The sequence below is a fragment of the Hyla sarda genome, chromosome 2 (assembly GCF_029499605.1).
Source record: "Hyla sarda isolate aHylSar1 chromosome 2, aHylSar1.hap1, whole genome shotgun sequence".
Lineage (NCBI taxonomy): Eukaryota > Metazoa > Chordata > Amphibia > Anura > Hylidae > Hyla > Hyla sarda.
In genome coordinates, this window is record NC_079190.1 from 249,315,635 (window position 1) to 249,330,418 (window position 14,784).

Below are 14,784 nucleotides of genomic sequence, written 5' to 3' on the forward strand. Positions count from 1 at the left end.
AGATTTTTTTTTAAATTTAATGATTGATGTCATTGCAAAGTACAATTGGTGATGCAAAAAACAAGCCCTTATATGGGTCTGTAGGTGCAAAATTTAAGAGTTATAGTTTTTAGACAAGTCTCATGCTCAAAAACGTATCCCCTATCTGAAAGCAATCTCCTCCTGTTTGGAGCCCCCGTGCACTAGCACAGGAGCGCGTCACAACCCCTGCACGAAGCAGAGCCCACCACGCCCCCTCAATATAGTTCTATGGGAGAGCCGTTCGGCAATCTTCAGCTCTCCCATAGAACTATATGGAGGGGGCGTGGCTGCCTCTGTTTCGGTCAAGGGTAGTGACTCGCACGGGGGATCCAAACAGGAGATTGCGGGGGGCCCCAGCGCTCGGACCCCCGCAATCTAAAACTTATCCCCTATGCTTTGGATAGAGGATACGTTTTTGAGCATGAGACTTCTCCTTTTAAGGTCTATGGGCTTGGTCCTTAACCACTTAGGGCTCCCTGATACTTACACCGGTGGGAATTCCGGTCCCCCGCCGCTCACCGGGCGGAGACCGGACCGGGATGCCTGCTGAAATCATTCAACAGGCACCCCATGCAAACCCCCCTCCCCCCCATGTCGGTGATCATTGCAGATCGCCGACTGGCGATTTCCAGCCATTACGGGTCTCCAGTGACCCGGAAAATAAGGGGGATCGGGGGTGTCCAAGACACCCACAATCCCCTGAAGGGATAGGAGTGAGGTGACAGGGGTGCCACCCCTCCTATCCCTGCTATTGGTCGGTCAGAAGCGACCGACCAATAGCAGATCGGGGGCGGGGAGGTTAAAGTTCAGTTCCCCCATTCTGCCCGACCACAGTAGTCTGGGCAGAATTGGGGAACTGTCCTGTGACCGGTGCCGGATGGTCACTTACTCACCATCGGCAGCGGGCGACGATGACGTGCGGCTGGCTCCCTGGTGCAGATTACAGAAGCTGGTGAGTTGCCAAGCAACTTCTGGAGGGCTACAGTTTGGAGACCACTATATAGTGGTCTCTAAACTGTAGCCCTCCAGATGTTGCAAAACTACCACTCCCAGCAAGCCCAGACAGCTGTTTGGGCATGCTGGGATTTGTAGTTTTGCAATATTTGGAGGGCTACCATTTGGAGATCACTGTGCGTTGGTCTCTAAACTGTGGTCCTTCAGAGCTTGCAAGACTACAACTCTCAGCATGCACGAACAGCAAACTGGAATTGTAGTTGCATACCTCCAGCTGTTGCATAACTACATCTCCCAGCATGCCCTTCGGCGATCAGTACATGCTGGGAGTTGTAGTTTTGCAACAGCTGGAGGCACACTGGTTTGAAAATGCTGAGTTAAGTAACAGAACCTAACTGAAGGTTTTTCAACCAGTGTGCCTCCAGCTGTTGCAAAAGTCCAACTCCCAGCATGCACGGTCTGTCAGTACATGCTGGGAGTTGAAGTTTTGAAACAGCTGGAGGTTCCCCCCCCCCCCCCCCATGTGAATGTACAGGGTACATTCACATGGGCGGGTTTACAGTGAGTTTCCTGCTTCAAGTTTGAGCTGCGGCAAATTTTCCGCCGCAGCGCAAACTCCTAGCGGGAAACTCATCATAAATCCCCACCAGTGCGAATGTACCCTAAAAACACTACACTACACTAACACAAAATAAAGGGTAAAACATTACAAGAGCACCCCCTTACACTGCCCCACTACACTGTGTTTCCAAAGCGAAGCCTCCAGCTGCTGCAAAACAACTCCTATAATTTCCGGACAGCCACTGACTTAGCAACCGCTGGAGGCACCCTGTTTGGGAATAACTGGCATAGAATACCCCTATTTCCACCCCTATGCAATACCTAATTTAGTCCTTAAATGTGCATGGCGCTCTCTCACTTTGGAGCCCTGTCGTATTTCAAGGAAACAGTTTAGGGCCACATATGGGGTATTTCCATACTCTGGAGCAATTGCACTACAAATTTTGGGGGGCTTTTTCTCCTTTTACCCCTTATGAAAAGGAAAAGTTGGGGTTTACACCAGCCTGTTAGTGTAAAAAAAAAAAAATTTACACTAACATGCTCGTGTTGCCCCATACTTTTTATTTTCAGCAATTCTGACAGAAACGCAAAAAAATAAATACCCACATGTGACCCCATTTTGGAAACTACACCCCTCACGGAACGTAACAAGGGGTATAGTGAGCCTTAAAAGCCCACAGGTGTTTGATGAATTTCGTTAACCCTGTTGGGACCGAACCCCAACTCCCAGCATGCCTGGACAGTCTCGGCATGCTTTGAATTGAAATCTGGAGCGCTACAGTTTGGACACCACTGTATAGTGGTCTCCAAACAGTGCCTTTCCAGATGTTGCAAAACTACAACTCCCAGCATGCTGAGACTGTCCAGGCATGCCGGGAGTTGTAGTTCTGCAACATCTGGAGGGCCAGATGTTACAGAACTAGAACTACAACTCCCAGCATGCCTTCACAGTCTGGGCATGCTGAGAGTTGTAGTTATGCAACATCAGGAAGGACAGTAGTCTCCAAACTGTGGCCCGCCAGATGTTGCAAAACTACAACTCCCAGCATGCCCAGACAGCCAAAGGCTGTTTGGGCACGCTGGGAGTTGTAGTTTTGAAACTTCTAGATACAGCAGTGAAGATCACTTTACGGCAATCTTCACTGCAGTATCTGGGAAACTGCCGCTTCCACCTGCCTGCTGCCTCCTGTCAGGTCCTCGGTCCGCCGGAACCCAGGTAACCGGCGATGTGCGGGGGCCATTGCGGGGACCGCCGACATCCAGGGGCAGGCAGAGCGGGGGAAATGAACGTTCCCCCCCCCGGCCCCTGCCCTGCGATTTGCCGATTGACCGGATCGGCCAATCGCAGGGGATAGGAGGAGGTGGCACCCCGGCCACCTCACTCCTATCCTTTAGGATGATCGAGGCTGTCTCTGACAGCTCTGATCATCCCTATTTTCCAGGCTATCGGGTCATCAGAGGCCCGATCAGCCCGGAATCACTGCGAATCGCTGATCTGAATTGACATAGCCGACATGGGGGGGTGTCTCAGGATCCCCCAGGCATGTGCATGAGATGCATGCTGAATGATTTCAGCAGGCATCCCGTTCCGATCCCCGTCCGGCTAGTGACGGAGATCGAAATTCCCACGGGCGTACAGGTACGCCCTTGGTCCTTAAGTACCATGACGCTGGAGCTTATCCATACGCCTGTGGTCTCCAACAGGTTAAAGCTGGATGGGAAAATGAAAAAAAATTTTTTTTTTTTACTAAAATGCTGGTGTTACCCTAATTTTTTCAGTTTCACAAGGGAAAATAGGAAGAAAAAAAATAATTTGTAGCCCCATTTCTTCTGAGTAAGAACATACCCCATGTGTTTATGTAAAGTGCTCTGCGGGTGCCCTACAATGCACAGAAGAGAAGGAGCTCCATTGGGCTTTTGGAGAGAAAATTTGTCTGGAATTGAAGGCCACGTGTGTTTACAAATCCCGCATAGTGCCAGAACAATGGACCCCCCCCCCCCTCCGCATGTGACCCCATTTTGGAAACAACACCCCTCACGTAATGTAATAAGGGGTACAGTGAGCTTTTCGCCCCACAGGTGTCCGACAGATTTTTGGAACAGTGGTCCATGAAAATGAAAAATGTAATTTTTCATGTGCACAGCCCACTGTTTCAAAGATTTGTCAAATACCAGTGGGGGTGCAAATGCTCACTGCACCCCTTATTAAATTCTGTGAGGGGTGTAGATTCCAAAATGGGGTCACATGTGGAGGGGGGGGGTCCACTGTTCTGGCACCACGGGGGGCTTTGTAAACACACGTGGCTCCTGACTTCCATTCCAAACAAATTCTCTCTCCAAAAGCTCAATGGCGCTCCTCCTCTTCTGAGCATTGTAGTACGCCCACAGAGCACTTTACATCCACATATGGGGTATTTCCATACTCAGAATAAATGGGTTTACAAATTTTGGGGGGCATTTTCTCTTATAACCCCTTGTAAAAAATGGTAAATTTGGGAAAAAACTGTACTTTAGTGGGAAAAAAATAATTTTCATTTACACATCTGACTTTAACGAAAAGTCATCAAACACCTGAGAGGTGTTAAGGCTCACTGTACCCCTTGTTACTTGCCATGAGGGGTGTAGTTTCCCAAAAAATAGGCCATGTGGTTTTTTCTTTTTTGCTGTTATGGCACCATAAGGGCTTCCTAAATGCGACATGCTCCCCAAAAACCATTTCAGCAAAATTCACTCTCCAAAATTCCATTGTCGCTCCTTCCCTTCTGAGCCCTCTACTGCCCCTGCCGAACACTTTACATACACATATGAGGTATTTCCTTACTCAAGAGAAATGGGATTACAAATTTGGGGGGCTTTTTCTCCTATTACCCCTTGTAAAAATTCAAAAACTGGGTTTACAAGAACATGCAAGTGTAAAAAAATTAAGATTTGTAATTTTCTCCTTCACTTTGCTGCTATTCCTGTGAAACACCTAAAGGGTTAACAAACTTTCTGAATGTTATTTTGAATACTTTGAGGGGTGCAGTTTCTATAATGGGGTTATTTATGGGGTATTTCTATGACGGCCCTTCAAATCCACTTCAAAACTGAACTGGTCCCTGAAAAAATTCTGATGTTAAAAATTTCGTGAAATATTAGAAAATTGCTGCTGAACTTTGAAACCCTCTGATGTCTTCCAAAAGTAAAAACATGTCAACTTTATGATGCCAACATAAAGTAGACATATTGTATATGTGAATCAATATAAAATGTATTTGGAATGTCTATTTTCCTTACTAGCAGAGAGCTTCAAAGTTAGAAAAATGCAAAATTTTCAAATTTTTCATGCAATTTTGGAATTTTTCACCAAGAAAAGATTTTGGAGTGGCAATCAGTCCTTTTTCAGTTAGGCTGCACTCGCTCCCTGCCTGTCAATCAGACAGGCGGGAGCGAGCGCATTGGCTCCCCGCCCACTGGCTGGGAGGCCACTCCTCCCGCACATCGCCGCCGCCTCGTTGCCGCCGCTGTCCCTGCACGCCCGCTGCCGGACTCTGCAGTAACTGCAAGTGTAATGAGGGAACGGGGTATGCAGGGTGGGGGGGGGGGGGGGTGTGGTATGGCGAGGATGGAACGGGCTAGTGCCGTAGCGGGGGGGGGGGGGGGGGGGAACGGGCTAGCAAAAAAAATATAGGATGGTGGGAGCTACCCTTTAAATAATGGTGAGCATACAGAAATGTACTTTAGTGGTACACATGGAGGTTATTTAAGAATGTCAATTTAATAAAAAAAATTTAAATAAACCTGCCATCACCTTATTCGAGGTCTTTGAAAACTTGCTGATAACTTTCATAATGTCTTGTGTGCTTGGAGAGACACTTTAAAGGGGTACTCCAGTGGAAAACTATTTTTTTTTTATATCAACTGGTGCCAGAAAGTTTCAGATTTTTAAATTACTTATATTAAAAAAGTCTTCATTATTCCAGTACTTATCAGCTGTTTATGTTCCACAGGAAGTTCTTTTCTTTTTGAATTTCTTTTATGTCTGACCACAGTGCTCTCTGCTGACACCTCTGTCCATTTTAGGAACTGTCCATAGCAGGAGAAAATCCCTATAGCAAACCTATCCTGCTCTGGACTGTTCCTAAAATGGAGGTGTCAGCAGAGAGCACTGTGGTCAGACATAAAAGAAATCCAAAAATAAAAGAACTTCCTGTGGAACATACAGCAGCTGATAAGTACTGGAAGGATTAAGATTTTTTTTTTATAGAAGTAATTTACAAATATGTTTAACTTTCTGGCACCAGTTGATATAAAAAATATTGCTCTAAAGTTAGCATAAGGTATGTGTTCCAAGCACACGTTCTAAGGTAGTGATGATTGTGAAGTGGTGGGACTGAAAAGTAAGACTAATTTTTTTTTTATTGGCTTTTTTTTTTATGTTCTCATGCATAACTACTGTATATGATGACTGTATTGTACATGTAATTTAAACATACTTGTAAACCAATGCAGAATGCAGTTACAGCAGTTTACGTTGGCCACTTGCCACTGCTTGAGGTAAAAACAGGCGTGGATAGTGGCTGTCATCACACATTCTTTTTCTTATTACATTAAAGGGAAACTTACAGATGAATAAACCCCACTAACTTGAATATACAGATGGTTGGTGTATCTGCACCCTTGACACCCTCCCCTAGGTTATGTTCCCGCTGCCCCGCTCATGAATTATCTCCTTCGTGATAAGTGGGGAGATGCGAACGGGGCCCAGGGGACAGCATTAGAGGTGCAGATAGTCTTCAAACCCTCCAAGTTCATTTGCATATTGCAATATTTAGGTAAAGGGGCATGGCTTGAGCTGCAACACTATGGGAGGAATTTATCATTGTTGTCTGTGGTAGATGTGTTTTACAGTCAAAGGGAGGTATTTATGAAAAGTGGAGTAGGTGAACGTCTTTTTACTCCATTAATTCATGTGGTAGAAACTGTGTACCTGCACCTAATTTATCACATGGTCCAGGGCATGTGATAAATCTGGTGCTGATCACATTTCTTACAGCAGTATTCCACTTTGTATGGTGTTTTTCTGCGACTTTTAAATCCGTGCAACAATTATGCGACTTTTTAATAATTCTGTCCACAGTTAGTTAAAAGTGCTTTTTTATTTGGTGGTGATTACCGCCCGTTTTGGTGGGTTGCGTCAACGTATGCAACTTTTTAGTCACATTTTCATAAATCCCTGACCACTGCAAAAAATCAACCAAAAACACATCTACCACAGCAACAAACCAAAACACAGGTAAATGAAAGGTCGCAGGAATAGTCTGAAAAAACACATTGCACCAAGATATTGAGACAAATTTACCCAAGAAAACGAGGATAAAATGCTTCATAAATACCCCCCAAAGTTTTTTAGCTGTGAAAGTGCTGACTTATGTTAAATTTATGACGTGGCACGGGGCATATGATAAATCTGTCTGTGCAATACACCGCTCGGAGAAAATACCTCAGCACAGTCACTTTCAAATGTGGCTGTGATAAGTGCTGTATTGTATTGTTGACCCTCTGCTGACCCCTATAACTTTTCTTATTTTTCCATACATGGGGCTGTTTGAGAGCTAATTTTTTTGCGCCGTGATCTGTAGTTTTTAGTGGTACCACTTTTGGATGTGAAGTTTTGGTCACTTTTTTTGGCGTTATTCTGGGCTTTGGTATATTTTTACGTTTGCTCTATTTACCGCACGGGATCATTATCATTTTATTTGAATAGTTCGCATATTTCCTACCGTGACGATATCAAATAAGTTTTTTTCTTTGATTGTTTTTTTTTTTTTTTAAAGAGGGCAATTTATTTATTTGGAGGGGAGGGGCTTATTCACATTTATTATAACTCGGGGTGCTGGGAGTTGTAGTTGTGTACATATAGACCACTAACTCATAGACTACCAATAGGCAGCCCAAAAAAAACCTTTCTTCCCATATATCAAAGAAGTGTGAAATTAAAAGTGCAATCTTTATTATATTAGGTCCGCACTTAACAATAATGTTTTAAAATTTGGAGCACCATATCGTCCTACTTATATATATATATATATATATATATATATATATATATATATATATATATAGATTGACCATCCGGTCTAATGGAATGAATACACGCCGAAGCAAAGACGAGGTGCCTGCAGAACACCAACATTCATCGCTATGTAGGACAAGGGAACTCAAAGTTAAAAACAATTTAACATGGCCCCCCTCGACATGTTTCACTGCCTCAGCAGCGTTATCAAGAGGTAAGCGGGCACCTCTTGAGTGCCCGCTTACCTCTTGATAACACTGCTGAGGCAGTGAAACAGTACATTTATGGTGCTCTCCACTGAGGAGAACGCCCATAAAGCAGACGGGGAACCTCCAGCTGTTGATAAACTACAATGCTCATCATTTCCAGACAGCCTTTGGCAGTCAGGGAATTATGGGAGTTGTCATTCAGCAACAGCTGGAGGCACCCTGTTCCAAAACTACAACCCCTATGATGGAAGTTGTAGTTTAGCAACAGGTAGAGGCACCCTGGTGCAAGCCGATCCCCGGCTACCCGCCCGCATCTACCACCCGACCGCTAGCTGTTGCAAGACTACAACTCCCAGCATGCCCTTACAGTGAGGACATGCTGGGAGTTGTAGTTGCATTGGCTAGCAGGCGGGTGGGGTGGTAGATGCTGGCGTGTGCTGGAGAGCATATCCAGCTGGCTCACAGAAATATGAAACTACAACACTGTAATATGAAATTTGAAATTACAGTGCTGTAGTTTCATATTTCTGTAAGCTGGCCGGCTCCGCTCCCCTGCCACCCGCCCGCTAGCTGTTGCAACTACAACTCCCAGCATGTCTTCACTGTAAGGGTATGCTTGGAGTTTTGTCCTGCAATAGCTAGCAGGTGCGTGGTAAATGCGGTCGGGTGGCCAGGGAGTGGAGCCTTACCAAAATTCACAGCTGCAACTTTTTCTACGACTTATTAAAAAAAGTGCTCTCCACAGGCAGTTTAGTAAGCCAGGTCTGACCTGGCGGTTTCTTACAACTTTTTAGTGGGGTTTGTGACTTTTTTGCGATTATAAATTGACCACTGCATCAGCATTTGGAGATTTCACTGTAAACGGTGATTTCTGACAAATCTGTGGTGCGGTAAAAAGTTGCATGGATCAAACATGCAACTTTTTTGCAACTTTTTACCGCCAATAAAAACCTCATCTGAATTGTTTGATAAATTCCTGCCCCCTATCTGCCTTGAGTCTGGCACAGTTTATGCCAACTAATTGTGTTCTATACTTAGACTTTGAAGTTTAGTGTGTTCATCCCCCCCAAAATTAAGATTTTACTGTCATTGAATAGTCCCTCCCATTCCTGAGATATTAGGGTTTATAATTTGACAATTCAGGGAAACAGTCAGATGAGCTTGAAGTTATATTTATTAATCAATTCTGAGAACCACTTCACTTAAAGATCTGTCTTGTACAGTTTGTCCATGTTCCTTTAGAGACATTGAGGGACATTTATCAAGGGCTTTAAGCAGTTTTTTTTTTTTTTTTTTTGCTGAAGTCACACAAAAAGCCGCACGTGCGCCTAAGCAATTTTTTGTGCGACTTGTGGGTAAGCAAAAAATACCAACCATCCCTACCTAAGCAATTTTAAGTTTTCACTTTCCAGTGGTCAGGAATTTTTCAAGTGTGAAAGTCGCACGTAAGCAAAAAAAAAAAAAAGTCGCAAACCCTCTTCGAAAAGTCGCAAGTGTAAGCCAGGTCAGACCTGGCTTACAAACTTGCTTTTGACAGCATTTTCAAAAAGCCGCACAAAAAGTCTATTGTGACTTTTTGCACAGTTTCGCTCCCTAGCATCCGCCCGCAAGCTGTTGGGACTACAACTTCCAGCATGCCCGCACTGTACGGGCATGCTGGGAGTTGTAGTCCTGCGGGTGCTAGCATGTGCGACTTTTAGAGTGACCTTTTGTAAAGCTCCGCTCCCTGGCCACCCGCCTGCAGCTATCACCCGTTCGCTAGCCATTGCAGAACTACAACTCCCAGCATGCCCTTACAGTAAGTTATAGCTCTGCAATACCTAGCGGGCAGGTGATAGATGCAGGCGGGTGGCCAGGGAGCGGAGCTTTACAAAAGGTCGCACTAAAAGTCGCACGTGCTAGCACCCACAGGACTACAACTCCCAGTATGCCCTTACAGTGAGGACATGCTGGAAGGGCAGGTGGCCGGGGAGCATAACCGGCTGACAGGAATATGAAATTACAGCACTGTAACTTCATATTTCCCGGGCAGATGTGTGATTGGTCCAGACCTCCTGGCCAATCACAGCTGCCAGTGCCATAACGTAATTTTCCCCACTGGGAAACCAGGGAGCAGAGCACAAGCTGCCCGCTTCCCTGTCACCCGCCCGTGCCGCACTACAACTCCCAGCATGCCCTTACAGTAAGGACATGCTGGGAGTTGTAGTGGTACGGCACAGGCGGGCGGAAGATGTGCGGGCGGTTGATAAGCTTGTCACCCGCCTGCGCAGCACAACTACAACTCCCAGCATGTCCTCACTGCAAGAGCATGCTGGGAGATGCACTGTAGTCATGCAGCAGGGTAAGGTGACTAGCTTGCAGTAAGGACATGCTGGGAGTTGTAATCCTCCGGCGGGAGCGGGAGATGTTCTTGTCACCTGCCCCGCCGCACAACTCCCAGCATGCCTTTGCAGTAAGGGCATGTTGAGACTTGTAGCCGTGCGGCGTAGGCAGGTGACAAGCACATCTCCCGCCTGCACATCTCCTCCTGTCCGAGCTACACGACTCCAACTCCCTGCATGTCCATACTGCAAGGGCATGCAGGGAGTTGTAGTTGTGCCCTGCAAGTGGCTTTTCACCCGCCTGCACATCTCCCATCAGCCTGCTGTCACATGACTACAACTCCCAGCATGCCCTTACAGTGAGGACATGCTGGGAGTTGTAGTCGTGGTGCGGGCGGGAGATGTTCAAGTGGATGAAAATAAATGTACTAAACTATTTTTTTCCCCTTCTCATTTCAGATCCGTATATCCTGTGGACTACTTCGGATTCAGTGGACTATGTCAATGAGCAGCGTTTTTTGTTTAGTGTTAATAAAATAGTTTGTGAGGGCTTGTGAGGGAGTGTTTTTTGGAATAAAATTTTTATTCAACGTGTTGTGATTTTTTTATTTTTTTTATTTACTTTACAGGCTTAGTAGTGGAACCTGTCTTATAGCCAGAGTCCATTACTAAGCCAGGGCTTAACGTTAGCCACAAAAACAGCTAGCGCTAACCCACAAATTTGACCCCGGTGCCCACCTCAACAGGGGTGCCAGGAAGAGCCTTACTAAGCTTATAATGTAAATAAAATAAAAAACACAACACATTTAAAAAACTTTTATGCAACCCCCCCCCCCCCCCCACAAAACCTCGTTAACCATTTTATTAATATTAAACCAAAAAATGCGGGTCATCGTACTCCACCAAATCCAAAGTAGTGCACAGAATACACGGATCTCAAATGAGAAGAAACTAACAAAAAATGGGTTAGTACATTTAGGGGGAAAAAGTGGTAAAAAAATGTAGTAAACATATATATATGGCACATTTTGTTCACAGCTGCGACTTGAGGTGGGAGTTACGAATTGGTGTTCTGAAGTCATTTCTTGGTTTTTGTTTAAGTGTGCTGAAAAAATGGTATTCAAAAGTGATTTATTGTTTTTTTGCTGATGTGAGCCAAATTTATCAACCCCCTGTGATAGTATGATTGATAAATATGTCACATATAAGCAAAACCAAAGCAAAATAAAAATGCCTACAGAACTCGCTTACGAAAGCAACAATAATAAATGATCCCCATTACAATTCAAGCATTGTCAGACTGCCTCAGTTAAGGAGAGCACAATATAATTCATGTGACACAATGCCCAGTAAATTGGCAGAGGTGCCAAGGAATCTCCAATGTGTAATACTTAAATCATAGCTTTTCATGTGAATGGGGCTGTGCTAAAGGCTCATTACATACTGGATTATTTTTCATAGAGGCACCGCCAGTGACCTATTTATATTGTAATCGAAACAAAAAATATAAGGCTACCTGAATATTAATGAAAATCAAGCCTAGGGCTAAAAGGAATATTCTGTTGAAGAGTAAGCGATGGTAATTACATAATGGCATTAGGAAGAATAGTAACAGACCACAATACGAAACAGACAATTGTTTACTCAACATGTACAACAGTCTACACAAATTGTGGCCTTCAATGTTAAGCTGTTAAAGTTGTACCAGGAGAATTAGGCTCCGTTCACATAATTTGCCATATATACCAGGCAATCTTCACTTCATGGAAAGGTGCCAAGAAAGTATCCTTTTAGTGTCTGCTTGGCTGACATACATCCACACTTTTCTTTTTTTACTGTATAAAACTGTGCAGTAGATTAAATTATAACTGTCCCCTCTATATCAGTTACAGAGGTGCAGACTATATCATGAGATATAACAGACTACCTTTTAGTTACTTTGGCCGTGGTTTGTAAACTTACATTCAGGCTGTTTGTTAATTCCAGTGAACAGTCGGAGAGGCCGACCGAGTGGCAGCGGAATGTCTCCTCCCTGAGGAAGTGGTTGTTTTACCACAAAACGAGTTGTATTCTGGGGAAAAAAAACTGTCTTTTACCTTATAATACTGTAAAAGCTCTTTCAGCACTTTCATTCATCCGATATATATTATGCTATGCTCTTTAGGCATATACTTGTTGATGGGAAGGTAGCAGAAAATCTTTGGAATTATGCGGTCCAATGTTGTGCTTAGTTCACACAACCACCCTCGGTAAGCGCTAGATTACACTAAGCATTTACTATGTACTGGTGGTATTATGCTATGGTGCACTTTTATTTATTTTCTAGCTGGCCTGCTCCTAGCATGGAGCCCTGTGCATGAATCGTGCTGGTCAGAGCGAGCAGTAGGTGTGCTGCTGCGGCTCAGCCAGCTTTTTCGCCTGTTCGGCAGAAATACCCAACAGCTGGGATAAAACTTTACAAGGGCAAAGTAACTAAAGGTACGGTCTGCTGCATCTTATTATTTAAGTCTTCAGGCTGTGTTCACATGCTGCATTTTTTTAACATGTTTTTACATCATTTTAGCTGTGCTTTTGCAGTAATATTGACTGAAAAATTATCTTCTTTGATTTGTGAAGTAAAATAGCACAATTTTTGCAACAATTTTGAAAAAACAAAACAAAAAAAAAAACTGTAAACGTGCAATGTGTGAACACAGTCCAGGAGAGGTGTATAACTACTATACAGTCGTGGCAGTAAATGTTGGCACCCCTGAAATTTTTCTTGAAAATGAAGTATTTCTCACAGAAAAGGATTGCAGTAACACATGTTTTGCTATACACATGTTTATTCCCTTTGTGTGTATTGGAACTAAACCAAAAAAGGGAGGAAAAAAAAGCAAATTGGACATAATGTCACACCAAACTCCAAAAATGGTCTGGACAAAATTATTGGCACCCTTAACTTAAAATTTGGTTGCACACCCTTTGGAAAAAATTATTGGAATTAGTCACTACCTATAACCATCAATAAGCTTCTTACACCTCTCAGCCGGAATGTTGGACCACTCTTCCTTTGCAAACTGCTCCAGGTCTCTCTTATTGGAAGGGAACCTTTTCCCAACAGCAATTTTAAGATTCCTCCACAGGTGTTCAATGGGATTTAGATCTGAACTCATTGCTGGCCACTTCAGAACTCTCCAGCGCTTTGTTGCCATCCATTTCTGGGTGCTTTTTGACGTATGTTTGGGGTCATTGTCCTGCTGGAAGACCCAAGATCTCGGACGCAAACCCAGCTTTCTGACACTGGGCTATACCGTGCGACCCAAAATCTGTTGGTAATCAGATTTCATGATGCCTTGCACACATTCAAGGCACCCAGTGCCAGAGGCAGCAAAACAACCCCAAAACATCATTGATCCTCCACCATATTTCCCTGTAGGTACTGTGTTCTTTTCTTTGTAGGCCTCATTTCATTTTCAGTAAACAGTAGAATGATTTGCTTTACCAAAAAGCTCTATCTTGGTTTCATCTGTCCACAAGACGTTTTGGCTTACTCAAGTTCATTTTAGCAAAATGTAGTCTTGCTTTTTTATGTCTTTGTGTCAGCAGTGGGCTGCTCCTGGATCTCTTGCCATAGCGTTTAATTTCGTTTAAATGTCGACGGATAGTTTGCGCTGACACTAATGCTCCCTGAGCCTGCAGGGCAGCTTGAATATCTTTGGAACTTGTTTGGGGCTGCTTATCCACCATCCGGACTATCCCTCTTTTATACCTTTCATCAATTTTCTCTTCCGTCCACGCCCAGGGAGATTAGCTACAGTGCCATGGGTTGCAAACTTCTTGATAATGTTGCACACTGTGGACAAAGGCAAATCTAGATCTCTGGAGATGGACTTGTAACCTTGAGATTGTTGAGATTTTTCCAGACAGTTCTCTTCTCCTCTTTCTGTTCTCCATGCTTAGTGTGGCACACACAGACACGCAAGGAAAAGACTAAGTGAACTTCTCTCCTTCACATCTGCTTTCAGGTGTGATTTTTATATTGCCCACACCTGTTACTTGCCCCAGGTGAGTTTAAAGGAGCATCACATGCTTGAAACAATCTTATTTTTCCTCAATTTTAAAAGGGTGCCAATAATTTTGTCCAGACCATTTTTGGAGTTTGGTGTGAAATTATGTGCAATTTGCTTTTTTCCTCCCTTTTTTTGGTTTATTTCCAGTACACACAAAGGGAATAAACATGTGTAGAGCAAAACAAGTGTTACTGCAATCCTTTTCTGTGAGAAATACTTCATTTTCTAGAAAAATTTCAGGGGTGCCAAGATTTATGGCCATGACTGTATGTCCTGGTAACATGCCTTAATACATCAGATTGCAGCGCAGTAATCACTGGAGAGGTGGCATATGGCTGGCAACTGCTCAGTCGCAGCGTGACTTGTTGACCACAGGGAACCTGGAAGAAGAGCGCACCGGGGACTGCAGCGATACAACAGTTGCATTGGAGTTCTCCTTTATTCATGTGACCACAGTCATGTAATGTAACCTATAAAGAAGACTCCACCAACTGACTGTGTAAAATATAAAATGTATATTTCTTTATTAGGTTTCAGAAAACATCATCACAAACAAAAAAACATCCATGGGTGAAATTGCAACTGCAAGTAAAATGTACTTGTCCAGGATG